The 22955-nt window shown below is 38.8% G+C and overlaps 1 long non-coding RNA gene across 2 annotated transcripts; it reads right to left on the bottom strand.

Annotated features, from left to right (window-relative positions):
- Positions 1 to 11435: 11435 nt before the first annotated feature.
- LOC148846902 (uncharacterized) lies at positions 11436 to 22509 on the bottom strand. 2 transcript variants are annotated; one of them, XR_016100985.1, is made up of 3 exons: positions 21992 to 22123; positions 12087 to 12393; positions 11436 to 11989 (listed from the first exon to the last, which is right to left on the bottom strand). It is a non-coding gene; the product is annotated as an uncharacterized LOC148846902 (long non-coding RNA). The 2 variants fall into 2 exon arrangements; XR_016100984.1 differs by lacking the exon at positions 12087 to 12393 and having other exon boundaries at positions 11436 to 11950; positions 21992 to 22509.
- Positions 22510 to 22955: the final 446 nt, after the last annotated feature.

Raw genomic sequence — 22955 nt, 5'->3', positions numbered from 1 at the left:
CCTCGGGCTCCCTGGGCAGATCCTTCGGCGTGTGGCCTGGAACTTGAGGCTCCTCATCTGGGGGCAGTTCGGTACGAGTTCGCTTGGCGACCTGCTTCCTCCTCTTCATCCCTTGGAACAGGCGCCCACGAGTTCTCTCCGCATCTATCACACCTGCAGAAACAAGTTCGACATCAAAAAAAAATGAAGAAACAAAGCAAACAAGAAACCGCAGAACTAGAAACCTACCCGAACTCAGGTCGGCTGCAATAAGCTTGGCCTCCGTCAAGTACTGATGGCACTTTAAACCTTGTCGTGCCCATTGTCGGAGGCCCTTCACCGTCTCTTTGTCGAGAGTGACACCATAATCAGGAGCGGCCTCATCCCACCCGGTCTGAAAGGGCCATCCTTGTGCACTTCGCACACCAAAGTAGTCCCGCTTCCACGCTGGGACCTTATTAGGAAGATCGTGCAGAAGCTTAAAGCCCGGGCGAGGAGAAAGGTAATACGCCCGTATTCCCCCAGGAAGAGAACCCGCTTGTCTCTTGAGCATCAAGATGGAGGAGAATATCTCTAAGTCTAAAGGGAAATTCTGCTCACAAAAAAGGGAGACAGTCCCCACTAGGTTCCGAATAGAGTTTGGATGAAACTGGCAAATGGTAACACTGAAGTGGTTTATAACTTCGACGAGAAGAGGGTGGAAAGGCAGTCGCAACCCCGCAGTGAGCTGCTCTCGAAAAATCACGATCTCATTAGGACCGTTTTCCCAAGGAAAGCTACCCGAAGGAATGAAATATGTATACCCCCCAGGCAGATTGTAAGACATAAGTATAGATTGGATCCCCTCGGGCGTCATGGTTGAGGGACCAAACTTGTCTAGCATCCGACCTCGGCGAGAGGTAGACACCAAACTGCCCGAAGCGGCTTGGCCTATGGGTTCATAGTCATCAAGTTCCACCTCAAGATCACTAAGGCAATCGGGGGATACGTCACGGTTTGTAGAACCTACATCAGTCCTATATGAAGAGTCGTCTGAGCTATCGAAGCTAGACATCGAGGAAAAGAGGTGGATTCAGGAAGGTACTCACCGGAAAGTTTTGAAGGCTCCGGAGACGGGAACAAGCCAAGAAAACTTGAAGGCCAAGTAACCAGCCTAGACGCGAGCTGAGAAACTTGGATGCGAACTGAAAAGTTGGACGCGGGCTCAAGAAACAAACCGCAGAAGTGACAAATCGATCTGGAAACTTGGATGCGAACTAGAAAGTTGGACCGGCAGTGCAGATCAAAGATGATCCAATGGTCCGCATTCGCGCTGACCGCACGTCCCTTGAGATCGAGACGTGATTGGCGCACGTCTTTCTGAAAAGAGCAAAACGTCAACGCATGTCTTTTTGAAACTGACATCGTGTCGGCGCACGTCTTTCTGAAAAGAGCAAAACGTCAACGCATGTCTTTTTGAAACTGACATCGCGTCGGCGCACGTCTTTCTGAAACTGACAACATGCTGCATGTCTCCCTGCAACTGACAACCGCCAGCACACGTCCCTCCAGAACGGCAGTGGCGCGCTTTTTTCAAATTTAAATGACCCGCTGTCACGTCCCAGCGGTGCGAATTTTTGAAGTTTAAAATAAACGCGCGATGCCATGTCCGTCAACATTTATGAGCAGTAGGCACGTCTCCCGCATTCTCGGGCACTCCAGAAAACTGAAGAACCCTAGCAAAAGCAACTCGCGCAGTAAAGAACGGGACAAATCCACCTACCACCTCGCAAAACTCCCCGCACCAGGGCAAGACCCTTGGCGCGAGGAGTGAGGGGCAATTGATGAAGGAAAATTTGGCCCGACCTCACAGTTATGTGACACGTGGCAAAGGCAATAGTTCGACACAAAAGCAAGCCTAAGGTGCGAGCACCAATGGGAGAAACCAGCGGTCAGAACTCCCTATTGGGGGCCCGAACTCACCCTTGGCCCCAAACCAGCAAAGTAATCCGAACTGGCCTGCATATAACAGTTCGGGACATAATTCGCCGAACTGGCCTGCCTTGTAACAGTTCGGGATACCCCTCGCCGAGTTGACCTGCCCTATACATACCTCCGAACTCAAGACTTCGCCTCGCTCACCACTCCACATTGCCCTCAGGGCACCAAAACCAAGTAAACCGCACTATGCCTGACACCGAGGAAGTCCGTACCCGAGGGCGCCGCACTTGACTGACTTGGGATCTGACGCTTGATGGCCGCACTCTAAACGGCCACCTGCCACCGCCTCCTGACACCGCCATCTCCAGAGAGACGGTTAGGCAGTGACGGTTCTGTCCCAACAGAAAGGACAACGTCCGAATTGACAGACGCAAGGGTAATCATACCCGACCTGACAAAGGCTTCGGAGCGAGTGCACGAAGTGATTATAAAAGCCCCCTGCCCTCAACAAACAAGGTATGTGAACTTTGCGCTATCTGGTCTACACTTTGCCTTTGAGAGATTACTGACTTGAGTTTCGGAGTTATCACACCGAGTTCCCCCCGGAGTTCTCTCATCTTTCCCGTTTCAGGCTCCCCAATGCTCCAGCTCAGAGGCGAATCCGCTGACAGCTAAGACCGGCCGGATTGTGCTCCATCAACACTTAAACACCTACCAACAAACACAAAAGAGAAACGCACACACACACACAAAGACCTAAACACCTAAAAACCTTGAAAAAAACGGTAACATCATGGAATGGGCTTGAGCCCACACCCCGTCCGTTGTAGAGGAACGACTAAGAGTAGGGAATGACCCATCTTTGGATTATAAGAATTGCTTGAAGAGAATGGTCGGAGTAGGCCCATCTTTTCAAGATTTGGCTTAAATGAAGGAGAATGGTCGGAGGGTCCAACATCCCACTCCTTAGCCTTATGTTGCTGTTGCTGAGTTAACCTGACCAATGGGCCCAAAAGAATCTCCAAAAGTGAGAATTTATCCAATGATTGAAGATAATAGATATATTTTGACATTTTCATTGAAAAAAATCCACATTCTCCATTGCACAAATGCCTCGTTTGCTTTTCGGTAAGTCATTTACGTGGGTAAATGCACTTATGCAGGAAATATTTATTTGAATAAGTGCACTTAACCATGTTTTTTTATTTCCCATGTAAATAAGGCAATGCCAATCTTAGCCATCAAAATTCCATTATTAAATGGGGTACTTTTGTTCCATCAAAGTATTGACAAATTTCACGTGATCTCACATAAATATGAAAAATGAACATGAGTTTCTTGACCAATGGGAATCAAAATCCTATTGACCAAATTTTCCCTCTCAAAATCCAAAAAATAGACCCCCTAATAATCTTTTATTGATGCCGATAACACCAATGACAACCCCCTTGTCCTTTTGATCCATAAGTAAAGATAATGAAAAACTTTTCAATTGTTTCAAAATAAGGAAGATTACCGCCAACTCATCGAGATCTACATGCTCCCACAAAAAATCGAAGTCACGAGTGTTAAGGTGTGAAAATAGACTACTAACCTGTCAATCGTAACTACCATAGAAATGGAAGAGCAACGCATTGTTTCACCGGGAAGAGCAAATCCGATGGCTCTGGCAGCGTTCTCAACTTATGCTATATCATCCAACACCGGTGGAAAGAAACAAAAGCCATCTTCAAGGAAACTGTTGAACAAAATTGCACCTTTACTGCTCACCATAAGCCCAAAATACAATCTCAAAGAAGCTCCACCTGGACATCCATCTGAAGAACTGACATCAACATTGATCATCGGTATTTTCGATAGCCAATCTCCTACAACAAACAAAGTTGCACTTGCCATGGATGAGAAGTTGGGACAAATCTGCAACTTAGTGAGTTTGTAGACATAGATAACGACTATCATCCATGGCCGTGTAAAAGCTTCACACCCAAGAGTCAGAACCGATTCATCGTTGTCGCCATAGGAGAGAAAAAGGACCATAATGCTGGAGAGAAGAGAAAAAACAGAAAAAAGAGGGGAAGAATTAGAAGACTCGCACAGAGGTAAGAAGATAACTCACCCATCACAGAGTGGGAGAGAGAGAGTAATATTGCTAGATAGGAGTAGAGGAGAAGGATATCAATCTAACCTTATTTGAGAGAAAGAGAGTAAGATCTGGTATAGTATCTTAGGGTTGTCGATACAGGAAATAATACAAAGTTGGGAGATTTGAATTGTTTTAAATGTTAGTATTCAATGTAATAAGTGGTCTGTCATATATCAAATAAAAAAAAAAACAATTGTTTTGATAAACTAAAATTCTCAATATGTAAAATTTGCATATGAATAGAATCAGCTTTTAAGTTTGAACCATGATGAATGAATGGTAACAACAAGCGGCAACTTGTTGCAAAACAAGTTTAGAAGAGATAAGTGTCATGATCCCCTACTTTGTGTGTATTTAGCACCATTGTTGTTTCTACTTTCTAGTTTCTACCTGAATAATCTTCCTGATATATTTTATGTAGAAAAAAATCTATAGGAAAGACGTGAAACTAGATTGAATCTTGACCAATCAACCTCCCTCGCCATTGGTTAAACCTGTTCATGGGTTAATCTCGAGTTTAGCTTTTGCCAAAATTTGAATGGCCCAAAACTTATGAAATTGTATTGGTAATTTATTTATTTTTTCTATTTTTTAGAAGCAAAATTTCACAAAAAATGTTGTACCAACATTTAAAATCATGTGTTCTATAGAGAATCCAAGAGTTGGATAAAATCTTACAAGCATCTTTAAGAAAAAGATCATTCTTTTAGGGTGTGAAAATTCCTCATGGAAACACAAAAGGTGCACCTATTTATCAGAAAAAAAAAGTTAATGTACAAAGTATTACTTTTCCTTGATCTTTGTTAGGTTTTGATAGAAACTAGGTGGGAAACATAAAAAATGGTAAATATCAGTTATTAATATAGCAAGATTGCAACCTCTTCATCCCTTTTTTAAGGCACGATTATAAACACAAAAAAGGCTTAATTTACAAATTGCAACAAATAAAAGTCTTTCGGACTGTTGGAAAGCATCAAACCAATCTTACTTTTATTTATTTATTTGTATTACAAATTATACATTAAGGGGAATTAAGGAGTGGGGAGAAAACAGAGTGCAAATCCAATGTCCCCACCATGGAGAGCCTATAGTTAGGCGAATTTGATCTTGCGCCTCCACATACATGTAGAGGGACATTGATGTGGGTCATAGACCCATTTGAAGAGCGAACAAGCTCCCAACAAAGCGTACCTCACATCACAATCCATCTGTGCATTGAAAACATCTCTCGTATTGTGCCGTGGGATGCATATGGCGCGCATTTTTTGTGGAGCCACTCCAAACTTAATTGTTTGCTAATTGGCGAACTTCCAAAATGATCAAGAATATTCTATGTCGTAACCTTGTTTTGAGCTCCAAAGTATAAGTAAACTTTCACTCCTTTTGGGCTTTATCTTTAAAAGTGAGTGGAAAAGAAAGCCAATTAATGTCACCTATTATGTATCACAAAAGAGTTTAAGTTACATGGTTGATGTGGCATTTTTCATCGACTATTAAAAGAAGCATTCTCTCATTCTTAAAAGAAGATGAAGTTTGCCCCTCCCCCAAAATAAAACACTCCTCGTCCTTTACCATAAATAAAATTGTAAAATATTTGGTTTACATGATTGGAGGACATACATCTAGGGTGAACGTTTAAAGTTTAGGGTTTAAATGTGAAAATAAAAAGGTGGTTAGGCGATTTGCTCTGACCATGGTAGGAGTAAAGCAATACCCAAGAAAGTTTGGCCCCAAATAAGGGTGTAAACAGATTGAATTTGAATCAGATCAGGCAAATCCGAATTCGAATTCGATTAGAAAATCTGATATCTGAATTCAAATCGATATCCGACGGATATTAAAAATTAATATCCGAATTCAAATATGATTAAATATTCGAATATTCAATTCAATTCAAATTCAATTAATTAGTTATTTTAGATAATTAATAAATATATAAAATAAATATTTTATTGATATAAAGTATATAAATATATAAATTATTTATATGACTTAATTATTGTATATAAAATATATACAAATATTTTATATATTATATATAAGAATTAAATAATTGATCGAATTCGAATATTTAACGAATTGAACCAGGTCATATCCGAATTTAAATCCGATTAACCATTCGGTAAGAATAGGATATCCGAATTCGACCAATTATATATTCAAATTATCCAAATTCGATTTAATTATGTCAAATATCAAATTTGAAATTGGATTTTCGAATACCGTTGACACCCCTTGCCCCAAAGACCTTGCTTTGCATTTAAAAACGAACCATTTTTATAACGACTTTTATCCATACTATGTACAATAGTATGCACACTTTGTTTCCCTCTAGACCATATCCTCTCTTCACTCCTCACACCAACCTTACAACACTTGTGCATATTGGGAACATCTCCCATATTTGTATGTTGTCATTCATGGGGAGATATTCCTAATGCACGGCTCCAACATGTTTTGAGGATGGTGTGAGGAGCAAACCTGAATTCTTTTTTCCTCCATTTTTTCTGTGCACTTGCATTCAATCCATAATAGGCATCCCCTTGCTTGTGTGGGATATCCCTCAATTGAGGATGTCTTCCAACAGCCCCAACAAAGTTGATTACTTAGAGGTGTTCCGCAAGCCTTTTTTTTGTGTGGTCTTTTGGGATTTTCAAAATTTGGAAGACCAAAATTTATTCTTTCTTTGTTTGGCAATAAATGACATGAAGCTAGAAAGGCATGCCCTAAAAAGCTCATGAAAGCCCAAAATGACAAAAAATCTGGATGCTTCTCATCGTTCAAACCTAAAATTTTTTATTCTTAACAACTCCGTAGATCATGATAGAGCAAGATACTTACCAAGCGATCTAGATATTTAGAGATAAGACCCCAAAAACTCATTATATCTTTCGGCCATCTAATATATTAAAAGATCTTGCCGAAAAAGATTACCAAATGGCACCATAATCTAAATAGGGAAGCTCATGACTTGATCTGATTAGACAATTTTGTTCTTGTTATAATACATAAATTGTGGACCAAACTTCACCTTGCCCACGAATAACTTAATCCAAAAGTAAAGTATACGAATACAACTCTATTCCCAGTGGCTTACACAACACGGGGAGCCTGCTTTCTCCTCAGCGGAAGAATTGCCAATTGACCATTTCTCTCTTCGTAATATTTACAACAAGATTATAAAATCACTCTCACCTATAGGTTACCCACTTACCCTCATGAATGACACTTTCTTTCCTTTCCCTTTATTTTATTTTATTTCGGTGATAATAGAATTTAAAGCCTACATAATGTATGTGACCTTCCACCCCATTGAAATATACAATAACTAAAAGCAAAAGCCTGCCTATTTCCTAGCTATCACGCAATTTATTTTTTGACAGAAACAATTAGTGCATTGGAGGACATAGATTTTGTACCCAAACCCATTGAAAAAGAAAAACACAAAAGCAGAACAATGTATGATGTTTAATATACGTATTATACAATAACCTATTCTTGCTTGTGGACAAGAAAAATGAATCATTATCTAAACCGAGAGTAGTCATCTCCATTCATATCTTGTATCGCCCACACTTTTTTTTTCCACCATTCAGGTTCATTTGAAATATCAGAAATTATGAATATGATTCTTCAAAAAAAAAATTTTTCCTTCATTTTACATACAACCAAAAGCAACTGTAAGCCATGTAGTTTTCATGACCATTAGTGGATATTATTTTACAATCAATTACAATTTGGGCACTTTGAGAAACATGCAATTTCAAACTAAGATCAATGGTTTAGAACTGTGGTTTTCCATGTTTTTTTTTTGGGAGTGCAGCGGCACTGGGGTTATACAACCGTGGTAGCCCATTCCTAGACCTATTCATGGGTCGGGCTTGGGTTTGGATTTTGCCAAATTTTAAATGAGGCCCAGCCCAAAACCCAAGCTTAAATAATGTAAGTCAGGCCCAAAGCCTGACCCGTGAACAGGTCTATCCATCCCCTCCCTTGACCCCCCAATCCTAGTGGCAATGAGATTTGATTCTGAGTCTCTATTCCATCAAGTCAGAGATCCTATCAATTGAGCCACCACCAGTTGGTGGGGTAACACAAGTTGAAAAACCTAGAATGCCAAGAAGCCATATTTGATAAAAACCTAGAAATTTGAAAGTAGGCCTAGTATGTGTTTGGTAGAACTTCCATTTATTAATTAAACATTTGTATTTGATTTGTCTTTAAAATCAAGACAATTAATAATATCAACCATTTATGACAAATAGGCGCCACTAGGTGCCATTAGGCACCACATCAGTATAACGGTGAATAACCGCCTAACCTTTGGGAGAAGCACTCAAAATGAAGCTTCCCCAACAGTAAGTGCACACATAAATAAATGCCAACTCTTTTATAAGTATTTATGCACACATATCACTATAATATGCTAAATTTTGATTTGACGATGATATACTGACATTTTAATAACACCTATCACAAAACTCCCACAGAACAAAACACGCCTAATGAGCCAGAAAATCTATTTTTTGATGAAATCATCTCAAAAATCTTTTTCACCGTTTCCCAAATGGCTCAATCAACACATAAACCCTCATATGCAGGCTTTATGTACCGGATACCAGTTGTTGCCTTGTTGGGTGTCGGAGAAAAGAGGAATAGTTTAGCCACTTGCATATTTCACCATCATTATTGAGCTATTGGTTTTAGTGTAGGTAGGATGAACTTGGCACAACAATCGTGAGGCATGTTTTGCAGTTTTGGATAGTTATATGGACCGACTCAAAATGATGGTCCTCAGCAATGTTATAACACACCACTACACCAGTTAGATTGTTCAGCCCATAAGAACAGTCAGAAGAAGGACCCAAAAAGTTTACCCGGTCAGATCAACTATTTAGTTCTATTTGGGTCAATGTCTTCAAATAGTTGATTGGTCTTGGATCGCTCCCCACAAAACTCTTCACACATATTGAAATATTCACATCCATCCATATATTGAGAATATCTATCAAATTCATTAGAGATGTTTTCAATGTGAAGGTGGATGCCATGCTTGCAGAGTTCTGTCAGTGGAGTCTCTTACACTCGAGTTCAAACCAGACCCCCCCTCAAAAAAAAAAAATGATAAATTGACTGCACTGCAGAACTATAACAAATTTGAATAAACACCTCCACCTGTAACATCCATACTCACCCGTAAATTACCATCAATTCTGAACTGTCACCTACCCCAACTGTAACAGTGGAGGTAAGATTTCTGGGAGTAGACTGAACAGTAACCCCACCCCCAACCACAGAAAAAAAAAAAGAGTTGTGCGAATGGACGCCCATACTTTCAGGGGTGCATGTCGAGTTTTTGTAAGAAAGAGAAGATCCCGTATCGGTCAGTTGAACTGAACGGGTAGCCTGGAAAGCTAGTTAATAATAGTCTGATAGTATCACCGGACAAACTTTTAGGTGAACCGTTTAACCAGTGACGGAACAGCTTTCAGTTCAGCATTGGCTCGGTTTTTGAAACAGTGTTAATTTTACTTCTAATGAGATTTTAAGCCAAGCTTTTGGAAACACATTTATCATGGTTTGCCAATGACTATTACAAAACGGCGAAACAAAAATAGCCATGTTTAACACACCCATCATCCCAATTGATCAATCACTTCCTTCCGTAATAACTTTTTCCCCAAGGCTGTGTTTGGTTTGAAGGAAAAGGTAGAGAAACCTATGCTGCTATATAAATCTTGCTCCTGTATGGGTTTCCCCATGGTTTTTAAAAGCGAACTGATGACTGAACCAGTCAGGGGTTTGGTTACCGGTTCAAATGGTTCAGCCATTCAATCCGAATGATTGGCCTGTTCTGACAAAAAATAAAAAAATTAAAAAAATTAGAAAATGGTCAAAACCGTTCGAACGGTTCGAAGGATTAATTGGCTAATTCAACGGTTTACTGATCAAAATCAACAGTTTTAAAGAAAAAAACAATTTTGGAGAAAAACGAAACTGGTCAGATAACTGATTCCTATTTTTTTTGGTCCGACCGTCTGGTCCAGTCCGATTTTGAAAACCATGGATTTCCCTACCTTTTCCTTACTTACATGTAATCACCATATACGTGCTTTGACTTTCTAGTATAAAAAATCATGTTTGATTGGGCAGATATAATTTCAAATATATGCACCACTCTTTACATGAGTGGGGGTGGGAGAAACGTCTTTTGCATTTCAACTTCAGATGTCTTATTTGATGGTTGATGGCAGGTTGGATTTCCTCTTCACAATATTGATTGTCACAGCACTAGCAGTTGTACACCGAGAATATCTCCGCAAGGTTCAAAAAATTATTACATATGGGCCCATATTAGCTGATATGTATCAGGAGCATTACGATACCCCCTACAGAGGGTGTATCGAGGTTTGGCCGGTTCACGGGGTAGAGGAATCTTAAACTGCTCCCCCTGAACCTGATTTGAAAAAAAGTAAAAAAAATAAAAAAACAATACCCATACTGTCCAATACAACTCTACCTCGTATCGGGCATATTAATATTTAGAACCTTACACATCTCAGGTCTCAGCGTGTATTGGGAACATCTCCAAAAGTTGTTAGTGGGAGATATTCACAATACACGATTGGGATATGTTGTGGGGCACAGATATGGATTTCCATAGTGTATGTTTTTACTCATGGGGAGATGTTCTCAATGCATTGCTGCAAGGGCTGTGAAGTGGGTGACTGGGTGTAAGGACCAATTTCGTAATGAGGAAATCCGATTTCACTTGATGGCACCTAAGTGTTTTAAAGTGTTGTATTATGTAAAGCACGTAACTTTCTTGAGGCTTAGTTTGGATGGAATACAAATGCAAATATGTACAGTGCAAATACATACAAAATAATATAAAATATAAAGTTTTATACTCTACATGTTTACATTTGTACTCTTTCCAAAACTAAGCCATTTCCAATGATATAATTCAAATTTCTTGATTTCCAACAATATGATTCAAATACAAATGCTAGGACTTAAACCCTACAAAAAGATTTGAATAGAAAAAGAGTTCGACTAGATATTAGAAAAAAAAATGATCTGGTTACAACACTTCCTGTATCATAGCTTTCCAGCATAATAGATTTACCCATAAGGAAAATTTATTCAGCAAAGGCAACGGAATAAGTCATTCAATTCAACCATTTCAGCTGTGAAATGTATTGTTAGAGTAAAAATCTCAAATGTTTTGCTAAAACCTTGATCTAAGAAATTCATGTTTTAATTCTTTTAATATAAACACATACAAAAGATTCATGTATTTAGCATTCTTTCTTAAAAAAATCTTATAAAAATGAGGTCAAATGCATAAATTTAATATATAAAAAGTTGTTATTCTTTTAAGGGATAAGGCTTTTCATATGATAAACAATTTTTTTAGCCTCTTCTGATGTAAATGACGGGGATGCATTCATCAATGAAGTTGTAGACAATGCAACCATTCGAATTTCATTTCATGTATTCACTTTTTTTTCCCTCTAATGAGGTTTTCTTTCTTTTATAAGAAGTCTTCTAATAAGGAAATGGCTGCATGTTCCGTCAACCACATTCATGATAATGACGGGTCCCATGAAATCTGAAATCTGTTGTGAGTATTGTCTCTTATTATTTCTTATTATGGAGCTCCACCTTGTCTTTTGTGCATTCACGTGTAGCTCAGTGGCCGGCTGGTACTGTAATTTCTAAAATTTTTCAGTTGTAAATATACACTTGACCGTGATTCTAAGCTCATCCAAAAATTTGCACTCATCCAGATCCAACTGAATAAGCTTACCAATTAATATATAGCTTTCTAGCTGTAGCCAAGCAACGATCGGAGGACAGGAGTTGTCAACTTGATTCTGAGTCTTCGACGTCTTCATTCATGGACTGAATCAGACGGATCAGAAATGAGACAGGCAAAAAGACCTTAGAAAAAAAAAAAAAGCATATCATTACACAAAGGACCTTATGAAAACAGAAAAAGTGAATATATCTTCAGGGTTATTCAATTAGGCCTTGTTACCATAAAAAAGGCCTTGACAAAATATTGGACAAGGCACATTGGAATTCCCTCAATTCAGACATCAGACTAAAGATGAAACCTAATAGAAGCAACAAAGTTATTGAGATGAAGAAGCCAGCCAGGAAACGTGATGAAGATCAGTTTTGACACATCTGTCAGCAATTGAGAGAAATAAGCACATCAGTGAAGGTAGCTGAAGCCTAGCTCGCAACAGGATCCATCCAAACGGTGAACTCATAGTTGACTGCATTAACAGAAACGTTGAAGGTTGCCATTCCATGGAACATAAGCTTGATCACCCAAGAATCTGGACATTTGTTTAAGCCCACAACATGTAGGTTAGAGAAGAGGAAACCAAGTAGCTGATTCTAGAGGATTTGTTGGGTTGCACTGTAGAGACAGTGAAATCTAGCCATAGGGTTATTTTTGTATTTTTACTTTTCTTTTCTATATATATATCTCTTTGTATTATATCTCAAATGTATATTAAGGGCAGATCTGCCCTTTTACAACTTAATATAAATATTTCTTTCAGGGTGTCGACTAACACAAGTTGTCACACCCACCATTCGCCTATGTTGTCTCTCTCTTTCTCAGTTTTTCGATCTGACTCTGACATGGTATCAAAGTAGGTCACGATCTGATCTACAAGTGACTACTTCCTCATCTCTTTCTTATCTGTTATCTAGAGTACTTCCTAACAGTATTTGGGAGGCTCTTGAGTGTTCTTAAACCCGATTTCTGAAGTTGCTTTTAATCAGAACTCGACAGACTTTATTCCTGGACTGCTACGCCACCAAATTTCTCTTTCAGATTGGATCTCCCTCTAGAAGCATCGGGTCGGGCTAAAACTTTAGATCTAGTGTCACCCAGGGCAGATCTACTGTTTCCAATTGGTTTGGTTTGAATCGGATTTGATCTAGAAGGGTTTTGAGCCACTTCAGAGTTCAGCAAACCCTTACAGTTTCCTTTTTTGGACATTAACTGAAAGGTACTTCATTATTCTACTGTTTTGAACACTTCTCTCTGTGGTTTTTCTTGCTCTTGTGATTCAATGGTATCAGAAATAATGGAAGTTCTCTCCATCTAGTTTAACGGTACGAACTATGCACTTTGGAAATTCAATTTCCAGTTTCATGTGGAGGCGAAAGGTCTGTAGAGATATTTGGATGGATTAGTAGTTAAACCTGATGATTCGGACATCAAAGGTCTTAATTAGTGAAGAATTGATAATGCAAAAATTGCATCTTGGATCTTAGGATCCATTGAAACTGACATTGCAATTCCTATGAGAGGATACAAGACTGCTTGTGAGATGTATGAGTATTTCGAAAGTATATCAGCAATCAAACACCTCAAGAAAATACCAAATAGAGGTCGACATCTTCTCCTATTATCAAGGAGAAAGAAAGGTCCAATGGTACTATGCCAGGTTTATTAACCTTTGGACTGAATATGAGCTTGTTCACATGGGGAACGATCCTTCAGAATGTTGTATAAAGTATATGAAAGAACATTTCAATAGAAGAAAGATTATGCATTTCCTAATGCATCTCATACCTGAATTCGAAGTTGTTAGATATAATATCCTGAGTCGATGAACACTTCTTGACTTGGATACTATTCTCGGTAAAATTCTGAGGGCTGAACCCATATTTACCACACAGACTACTCTGGATGGAAGGAAGGAGTCTAACATTGATACAGTCTTTCTAGTAATAAAACCGAAAGGGAAGAATGACTTCTCTAAAATACAGTGCTATGAATGTAAGGAGTTCGGACATGTTGTTTCTCACTGTAAGAAAAAGAATACATGCACCTACTGTAAGCAGGTTGGCTATATTATCACTGAATGCCCCACTTGGCCTCAAAAAAGCAGTGGATAAAATTAGAAGATAGGAAGCTATAAGGCTTACTAGACAGGTGTAAATGGATCAGATGCAACATCCTTCATTACTTCTGTGACTGGGCAGAATGACACCTCAGGTAGCATGTCTGAAGAACGAATTCAATAGCCCATGTCCTTTGTTATCTCTTCAGCCTTCTCTACTATGGGCCTGTCTGGTAAATCTCCTACCTACTATCCTTCATCGAACCATCTATGGTACATTGACTCAGGAGCCTCTAACCATATGACAAGGGCCACTCTTGGTCAGTGTCCTAAATCCCATCTTCCCAATAAACACATTGTTACTGCTAATGGTGAGAAATTAGATATACTTGGATGTGATGATTTATATTTATTTACTTCTAAATCATCTCCATTTCATTTGTCCAAAACCCTATTTGTACCTAAGCTTACCACCAATTTAATTTTTGTTGGCCAACTTGTAAAGGAAGGTAACAATGTTTCATTCACTTCTGATGGTTGTTTGATACAGGACCGAAAAATTGGGGAGGTGAAGGGGAAGGGGCGTAGATTGGGAAGACTCTTTGTTCTAGAATTTGAGAAGAATAAAATTGTGTCTGCTTCTACCTCATGTTTAATTTCTACTATTTCTAGTTTTGAATCTGTTAATTGTAATAAAGATTGGTAGTTGTGGCATAAACGACTAGGCCATCCTTTTTCTAAGAAACTTGATCATTTGTTTTCCTCTAGCAGTTTACCTGTTTCTAATGTTTTTCTTAAAAATGTGAATAAAGACTACATTACTTGTAGCTTATGTAAGAGTCATATTTTGCCTTTTCCTTCTCATTCTGAACATGCAACAGTCCCTTTTTATTTAATAATACATAGTGATGTTTGGTCGTCTCTAGTTGTCTCACGGATGGGTTTTAAATATTTTGTAACATTTATTAATGATTGCACTCGTTTCACTTGGGCCTATTTTCTTCGAAAGAAATCTGAAGTGTACTCCGTATTTCAACACTTTCACACCTATGTTGCCACTTAGTTTGATGCCCGAATTTGTATGCTATGATCGGATTCAGGGGGAGAGTATATTGATGGAGATTTCCAAAACTACTTAAAACAACATGGAATTCAAACCCAAAAGTCTTGTCTAGGCACCCCACAATAAAACAGGGTTGCAAAAAGGAAAAATGGGCATATCTTGAGTGTAGTCAGAACCCTTTTACAGGATTCCCACGTACCCTCTTAGTTTTGGGTGGAGGTGGCCAGCACTGTTTTGTATCTCATAAATCATCTTCCGTCATCAGTTTTGAACAACTCCTCTCCTTTTCAATCCCTCTTCCACAAATCCCCAGACCTATCCATGCTCAGAGTATTTGGATGTGCTTGTTTTGTCCACCTTCCACCCCATGAAGGCACAAGGTTAACTACACAAGCAGCTTTGTGCGCCTTTATGGGGTATAGCTCTAAACATAAAGGGTATCTTTGCTATGAACCTTTGGTTTGTCGTCTTTGAATTTCTCGTAATATAGTTTTTCTTGAAAGTGTGTCATTTTTTGAACATATTGTGAAGTTCCCAACTCCTATTTCCTTGCTACATAGTTTTGATTCTACAGGTATATCGGATACTCCATTGTCACCTCCACAACAACTTCAGACCTACTTCAGGAAGCAACGACCTTCTTCAGTCTCCATCCCCCCTCTACTCCGCCTCCAGTTGTTGATCCGGTCACTCCAACTGCCTCAGTAAGTGTTCAAGACCTTCCCTCTGAACCTATTGCTCCTACTTTACGCCATTCCTCTAGAATTTCTCGTCCACCTAACCGTTATGGTTATTCACCAGACCATAGCTCATTTTTTGCCATTTTATCTACCACAGACATTCCCTGATCTTATCAGCAGGCTGTAGCAGAACCACACTGGAAAGATACAATGGATTTTGAGATTCAAGCTCTTCTGGAGAATGATACCTGAGACCTAATCAAAGCACCACCTGAGACAATTCTCATAGGAAGCCGATGGGTCTATTCTATGAAACTAAAATCTAATAGAAGCCTAGGTAGATGCAAAGATAGGCTTGTTGCATAGGGTTGCAAACAGGAATATGGGATAGACTATGATGGGACTTTTGCTCTTGTAGCTAAAATGACCACTGTACAACTTTTAATGGCTGTGCCTGTAGTCAAACAATGGACAATTCATCAAATGGATGTCAAGAATGCTTTTCTCCATGGGGAATTGAAAGAGACAGTTTACATGAAGCCTCCTCCGGGATATTGTGCAGATCCGCAACTTGTTTGTCATCTGAATAAGTCACTTTATGGCCTGAAGCAAGCTCCTAGGGCTTTTGAGAAGTCCAAATCTGTCATCACTGATGCTGGCTTTATTCAGAGTTCTTTTTATTACTCCTTGTTCACCCTAAGGTGGAAGCAAAGAGTAATGATATTATTCCTTTATGTTGATGATATACTCATTATAAGGGATGACATAGAAGGAATTTCTAGGCTACAACATTTACTTAGTAAATCCTTCAAGATGAATGACATATTTCTTGGGCCTTGAGGTGAACAGAAATTCTCGAGGCTACTTTGTTAAATAGAAGTATGCAGCTGATCTAGTTAAACTGACAAATCTTAGTGATTCTAAGATTGTGGACACTTCACTAGAACTGAATCTGAAACTCAGTAAAGATGATGGGTCTCCCCTTGAAGATCCTACCCTTTATCGTCAACTAGTGGGCATTTTAATCTATCTCACCATGACTCAGCTGGACATATCTTATGCAGTTCAGATAGTAAGTCAGTTTGTGTCTTCTCCGAGACAACCACATTTATCTGCATTCCACCGGATTATAAGATATGTACGGGGCACACAGTCACATGGGATATTCTTCTCCTCATCATCTCTCATTCATCTTATGGCCTATACAGATGCTGATTGGGCTGGATGCCTCGACACCCGACGGTCCACAATTGTTGAAAATGATTTTCAGGTACTGATAGCAGTTATTTCTTCCCCTTCTTTAGTAGGGACTTTCATATTGTTGGCTGATGTCTTATTCGTGCTAGATTTAATGCAGACTTGTGCTTTCTAACCTATAAAAAAAAAGGTTTAACATGTATCTGTTTTCCACAATGATGAATCATCATCTAGAAGGCAAGGAGTTTCATAAATTAATTCACTAACAATAATCTGTATTTTGTTGTACACATAAGCTGACATGTACAGTCACAATGTTGTATGCTGTGTATACAACCTATACATTGTATACATCACAGTTACCATGTACAATAGTGTTTGCTGACTGCTGCAAAAGAGCTTTATTCATGCGAAATTTGTATTTGCAGTCAAAACACACAATTTTTGTGCAATGAATAATTCTATGGACTAAAGCAATTGACAAATGCTACCATGCAGGGAAAGGAAAGAAACATAACAGGGAATTGCATGCAAAATGAGAAGTAAAAAACAATAATACAATGCTCTGATGTACAGTTTTAATTTTTAATATTTGAAAATACATAAAAAGTTGGGCTCTTATTGGGTTGGCTTCCTGTAAGACCTAAATCGGAGATCAACACAGTTGAACTGATTGATCGTCTTTGAACCCTAACAAAATCTGAGGCATGAAAAATTCAATCCAAGTACCTAACCTGTGCTAGAATTGGGTCACGTTGGTTGAGTTTGAGTTGAGCTTCAACCTTCACTAAGGAATGATTATTGATTATTGGATCCAGATTAATTAGCTGTGGAAGGGCAGACCAGGTAATCAGGGTAACCATTAATGCTCCTTCTCATAATGCATATGCATCCATCCCTGGTGCTGCTGCACACTCAACTCATAGTGTTGATTTGTTACTGAAGGAGATCCGAGGTATCAATGTGTCATTATGGCACTTCATACAATGAGTTCAACTATCAAACAACAAAAATGGAGCTAGTGGTGTCATCCATTTACCCGACAGTACAACTTTGAGGTTCAACAGATATTGCACCAGTACCACATGATGAACAGAACATTAATACAGGTCCCATATCCATTCAGTATGCGGAGTGGGGCACAATTTCCTGTTTCTGGCTTTATCTATCATTTCTTCTAACAAGAAAATGACACACAAGATGCAGGCAGAAGCATGTAGCAATAAGTTTGTATGATGTATGAAGTAGAACAACCATATGTCAGTAATAGCAAAACAGTTTTGTTGTTATGTATAAAATTTAGGTACAATGGAAGGTTCCATTTGGCTCAGTTGGTAAGGCCTCTAGCTGGTTCTAGTGGAGACTTGGGATTGAGTCCCACCTTCTCCAGGGTTTGGGGGATGGGCTCCCCCTGTCCTCCTGCCCCCAGTTGTGTAGTCCCATTAATAAAAGAAAAAAAATAAGTACGTTGATTAAGTGCCATGCACCCCTTTGTTATTCCTGATCCATGCAAATAATTACCTCTCAATCTACTATTTGTAGTTGAGAGTTTTGGTCAGCCTTAGACCATGTAGCACTGTCCATAATTCTGCCCTAATTGAGTCACCTTCCCATATAAGACCTCAAAAGAGTGCTAGAATGTTTCAATCTCATATCCGGGGGGGGGGGGGGTGCACCATGGGCCGCCAATATCAATTTTTGAGTATGCCATTTATGGTGAACTGCTTGAAAGCCTCCAAAGTTTTTATCCAATTACTAACCTTTACCATTATGCTTTCTAATACTGCATCTTCGTTCTTACTCTTGCCTCTGAAGATTCTTGGGTTTCTTTTTTCCCAAATACATCAAAGAGTACCTGCTCCTGTGCATCTCCACATAATTTTGCCTTTTCTTTTGGCTGGAGAGAAGGGAGAGCTGAATAGGCTTTGTAGATTCAATGGAGGGCCCACCTACAACCAAATAAAGAGAAAAGAAACTCCCAAATTTTGGAAGAAAAATGGTAGGAGATTAATAGATGGAACATATTTTCTCACTTGCCAAACACAAAGGGCAAACATGAGAAGACAAATGCTAGTAAGGTTTTTCCCTTGAAGATTCTTGAAGAGTTAATTTTGTCATGATCAACCTCCCACTAGAGAGCTCTAATTTTTGGTGGAATAGGTCCTTTCCAAATTGAATTGATTGGACACACTAGATGATGAGAAGGACTAATTGAGGACAGGAAAAAATATCCTTTAATATTCAATATCCAGACAGACTCCCTTCAATGACTCAAGTAAGGAGCTAAGAAATGTTATCTCATGGTCTCTTAGTCATCTCTTGAGACCCAACTCCCAAACTAACCCATGTGAACAGAAAGAGACACAAAGAGAGAAGACTTTGTTAAGTAAGATGGATTACAAATCTTGGAATTTATCTTTTAAAAGCACGTCTCCCCGACATCTTCCCAAAGTCTGACTCTAGTACACGAAAGAGCATGATAATGGATAAAGTGGAGGAAAGCGGGAAAAAAATAGGGGAAATTACTTTTCAAGGGGAAGAGAGTTTCTCTCGCATTTACTCTTGCATCCTAACTAGGGGAATCTCCAATGCCATTTTCTTAAAGGAGAGGAATTTCTCAAACACACTCTTCCATACCTAACTAGGGTGGCAATTCAGGCCGGGTTAAGGTCAACCCTAGCCCAACCTGAGGTTCTGAACCCCCAACCCTAACCCAACCTAAAATCCCTCAAACCTAACCCAACCAAAACTTTCTATCATCCTGTTAAAATCTCATAAAATCTCTCAAATTCTCTTATTCTTTGACTAAGAGACCTAAACTTTATGACCATATTTTGTATTGGTGTTTCCTTATTTGATGTTTTTATTGGTTCTTTACGTAAAGGTGAAAAAGATGTTTCAAATGATTAAAGTCTATTATGATCTATGATAGGGTTAGAGGCTTAAAAATTAAGACAAATGCATTATTATAGTATGCAGAAGTACATATGTACACAAGTAATAGTAGAATCGGGTTCAGGTTGGGTCAGGTTGCCCAAGGGGTGAACCTTAGCCAAACCTAAAGTGAAGTCAGGTTGGCAAAAATCAACCCTAACCCTAACTCAACCCAACCTTGTTCTAATACAGCAGACCGTGGAGAGGTGTGAGCTGCAGCCTCTCTCAACTGATTACAAAGAAACTTAAAAGGAAAAGGAAAAGATGAACATTACAGCTGAGCCCAAAACAAAACTTCCCTATTTGTCCCTTTCTTAGCTAAGCCATCAGCCAAAGCATTTGCTGATCTCCCCACCCATTGTGTACTAACAGACATATTCCTTGTCAGCCACTTAAATTTTTTGACTTCATTTCTGTAGCACCATATAGTTTCCTCAGGGTTCTGCAACCACCCCACCACCACCTTGGAGTCCCCTTCTATAACAAGCTGTCCTACTCCTAACTGATTTGTGAGTTACACTCCTTGTATGGCTGCTAATAGTTCTGCTCTGACTGAATCCTCAAATCCCAAAGGACCTGAATAAAGCAGTATAATCCTCTTCTTTACTTTTGAACATTTTTGGCCAAATAGTCAAGTGGTCTTTCTTACAGTCCCAGGTTCCAAAAGAAAGTCTCTCATCTTCTAAATCCTCTTTGCTATCAACATTGGAATTTTGAATACAGACAAATAATAGATGGGGAGAATGGCAAAGGTCGAGTTGATCAATATAATCATGTAGAACAACCATAATATATCATGTATAATCCATTATCTGGTCACTGTTATTTCTTTTTTTGTTGAAGATCATTAAAAGTGTATTTGGCAAAAGGCTAAGGATCTTAGTACCATCTCTTCAGATTAATTCAAGGATAAATAAACAAGCTAGAGAAGAATGTTACTATTCAACTGAAATAGGGTAAAAACCAGTTAGAGTTATATTTCACGGATCACTCGATTACTTTACTTAGAGTTGTTCTCATGTCCCTGTTTTCCACTAAGTTAATCATCATCATTATCATCTAAGCCTTTTCCACTAAGCTACTATGAATTGCACAAATTTCTTATGTGCTCTCATATTATTGAAGCTATCTCTTGTTTCCTTCCATATTTTCTCCAATTAAAGAAGCAATAAACTGAGGTATGCGTCTTCATCTTTAGGTGCACTTCAGATGTTATAGAGAATTAATTGATAGATGGCTCTTCCTCTACAATGAATTGTATTGATTTATTGATATAAATCCAGCACAGACTAGTATGTTACCAATTGTGCACCTGTTCTATAATACTCTGCTAATGCAAATAAAATCAAATAAAGGTTGATTTAGAAACAACAGAACCTGATGGACATATATCAGCTAAGCCCCACTGGCTGACAAATTCATGGAATGTACTTCACCAAGAGCATTATTAACATCTGTGCTTGTTGGTCCTTTGACAACATATGAGGTAAGATTTTCTTCAAAACAAATCATCTGTGTAATCCATCTCATGGAGACAAAGGAGAAGCAAATCAAAATCAAGTTTCTTTGGTAAAAGTTTGTTGAGAGAAGACAGATTTTGCGGAAATGAACTTAAAGGGGTGCATGGATGAGTAATGCAGATATGGCAGATTGTTGCAGGAATGTCAAACAGAAGACAGCAAAATCCTAGTTGGTTGACAACCTAACTGTTTGACAGGCCACTGCGGTCTAGATTTCAAAATATTGATCTAATCAAAATTGGTCCTAACAGGCACCATTGTTCTCAGTTACATGGCAATGTTATTTAGGAGCAGAAGTCCTGCTCTGAATGGTCCTTGACAGGTTAAAGAGCTGTAATTATAACCTTTTCAAGCAAAGCAGAAGTTACAATGCAACTGTTATCATGGTTTAAATGATAGCAGTAACATAACAAAAAAGGAAGGAAGGCACGAAAAACAAGCAACGATAACCAACAAATTACGTGCGTTATCATGGAGTCCACGGTTTATCACAAAACAACGCATAGTAGGATTCCAAGAGAAGGATGTGAATTCGTAAAGGTTGGAACCTTGCAGAGTTGCAGGTTCGGTATCAGCACCGAAAAGTCTAATTCACGATTATGTGATTCCAGCAGTATAGTAACCGAGTATAAACATAACTAGAATGAACGCAGATGAGGCAATGAAATTCAATGACTCACAAATGAAGAGATGCACGAAGATATCGACTATGAGCAACAGATCCGTTATTTGAGGCGACTACGATGATATCTGGATTAGGGTTCTGAGATGGAGCACATTTGGTGCTGAAAACTTTACGTGACAAAGGGGGCTCTCTCAAGCAAAATGCTGTTTCTGTAACCATTTCTCGTCCCAATCCCCATCAACTTGCTTCTGCCTTCAGCTTGACCTTGACGTTCTGCTTACACAGTAGAGTGTAGATTGTGTAGTCTGGTTGAGTTGCCACGTGTGAACGCCAGGTCTGTTGTTCTCTGGCTAATAGACGATAAATTCCATCTATAATTCCTGAGCTATCAATCACGCCCAGCAGGTTTATTCATGAAGCTCACTAAAAATAAATGCTTTGCACATGGACCCGACGGCTTTCTGTTGCGGTCTCTCGAAGCCTAGCATAGAAACCCTAGATTCCCAAAACAAAGCCCTATTGCTTGATTGCTTGTGGAGGACGAAGGAACCTAGAAACCAAAGAACGATTCGCATTTGATAAAACTTAAACGTGAAAGAAAAAGGAAAGAAACAGAAATAAATACTTCTCTCTGGTTTCTACAGATTTGAACTTCGGTTTGCACTTGCGGGAAGCTATAGGGTCAAGGTGCAAAAATCAAAGCCTATTCAAAATCTTGTAAGTTGCTTTTTACGGAGTTAATTGTGCCTCTGTTTTATTAGTCTCTGCAGATCTTTTCTACAGCTGTTGTTTTGTTCTCTGCTTTTTTTATTTTTTCTCTTTTTTTTTTCTTGTTTTTTTTTTGAAATGGTCGCGTTTAAAAGAATTCGGAAATTTAGGACTTTATTTAATCTTCATTGCTTTGATCGGTGAAAAGGATATACATTTTTTTACTGTCCTCTGAATTCCTTTATTCCAAAGTTGTTATCTTAGATCCTATTGGGACAAAGTAGGATTTCATTGTTAGTCTGCCTGTTTAC

Source organism: Nelumbo lutea, chromosome 6, assembly GCF_056320005.1.
Source record: "Nelumbo lutea isolate HS-2025 chromosome 6, American lotus-T2T, whole genome shotgun sequence".
NCBI lineage: Eukaryota > Viridiplantae > Streptophyta > Magnoliopsida > Proteales > Nelumbonaceae > Nelumbo > Nelumbo lutea.
Note: the sequence above shows the minus strand (reverse complement) of the source record. Positions and strands in the feature narration are given on the sequence as shown.